The sequence below is a fragment of the Penaeus monodon genome, chromosome 24 (genome assembly GCF_015228065.2).
Source record: "Penaeus monodon isolate SGIC_2016 chromosome 24, NSTDA_Pmon_1, whole genome shotgun sequence".
Lineage (NCBI taxonomy): Eukaryota > Metazoa > Arthropoda > Malacostraca > Decapoda > Penaeidae > Penaeus > Penaeus monodon.
Window position 1 is genome coordinate 37,981,596 of NC_051409.1, and position 1,245 is coordinate 37,982,840.

The 1,245-nt window shown below is 37.8% G+C and overlaps 1 long non-coding RNA gene across 1 annotated transcript in view; it reads right to left on the reverse strand.

The window, feature by feature from the left end:
* The window catches only part of LOC119589019, a 2,905-nt gene extending 1,660 nt beyond the window's left edge, over positions 1-1,245 (reverse strand). Inside the window, exon 1 of the long non-coding RNA XR_005230159.1 lies at positions 1,168-1,245. This is a non-coding gene — a long non-coding RNA (uncharacterized LOC119589019). The remainder of the gene's footprint in view (positions 1-1,167) is intronic.

The following is a 1,245-nucleotide window of genomic DNA, read 5'->3' on the forward strand; positions in this document are numbered from 1 at the left end:
ATCTGTCCTGCGCGGAGACCAACAACCAACTCTCATTAAAATCACTGCAGTCAGTTTATTATGCTAGCTGCTTTATGAATAAATTCCAAGATATTTCTGTAACCAAGTGCGTAACCAAGTATTCAGTTACCGTCAGAAAAATCGCCTAAGATCAAATTATGAATTCTAACTTTACGAACATCCCGAGCTCCTCATTTGTCACTGCCTGCGTCGTCAAATTTCCTGCCGTCCAGTAATTTCCACGGCGCGACAAGAAAGAACCCTAACTGTGCCACTGAGACTGCCGTAAATCGGGACAGCGATGTCAATACTACAGGCGCGTATATGTGACGTAAGCATGTGTGGAGAGAAACACTCATCCTCAACCAAGCATCCTCACCATCATCGAGAACGATATTCACTCCATCTCTAAAGAAGGTAAAGCCAGTGTATCAACCAAATGATAATGAAAATAGAAGCACTAGAAAATAATGTCCTCCAATGAGAAAAACAACAACTTGATGATGTGAACCAGTGTGGAAGAATAAACACGATTATAGTCAGAGGCCCAATCCTAGCTCAAGAAAATTCTAATGAAAACTCAACTGAAATAGTTGTCAGAGCTATGAAGGAAAACCCTTAAATAAACATCACTCACTCTGACATAATTATTGCACATAGGATAGGCAGCTAGACCTATCAGTGTAAGATTACATAGTCGACAAAAAGGGAAGAAATCGTTTGTGCACATAATACCAAACTTACATGTTAGTGAAAATCTCACTCCAGGGCGCCTAGCCCTCTTTAAATCGATATGGAATATTTGGAAACAGCTTAGAGAATTGTTTCAGCAATGCTATTAATACTAAAATGATGACAAAATCTGTATAAAACTTAAATGTTCAACCAAAAAACATATTATCACCAATGAAAATACACTAAACGACTTCCTGAATAAATTCCCTATTTTGGGAGGAACAGTTAATGATTGACTGTTCTAGAACATCACTCGCAGAGAAGAAATAATAGAGTGTATCATAACTGCCGCAAGAGCTTCGTTCTTTCGCTAGGGGAGTCATCAGGTTTTCCAGGGTGCAAATAAACACTTTTGTTTGAAATTTCCTTAGAGAAATGATAAACATTTTTCTGCATTTATAAAGCTAACGATTTTTTATCACAATATATTACTTGCTATGTATAAGTTGTTTTAGTAATCGTTGAGACTCCATATACACAGCAGATGATATATAACCCGCCAGGGTAACC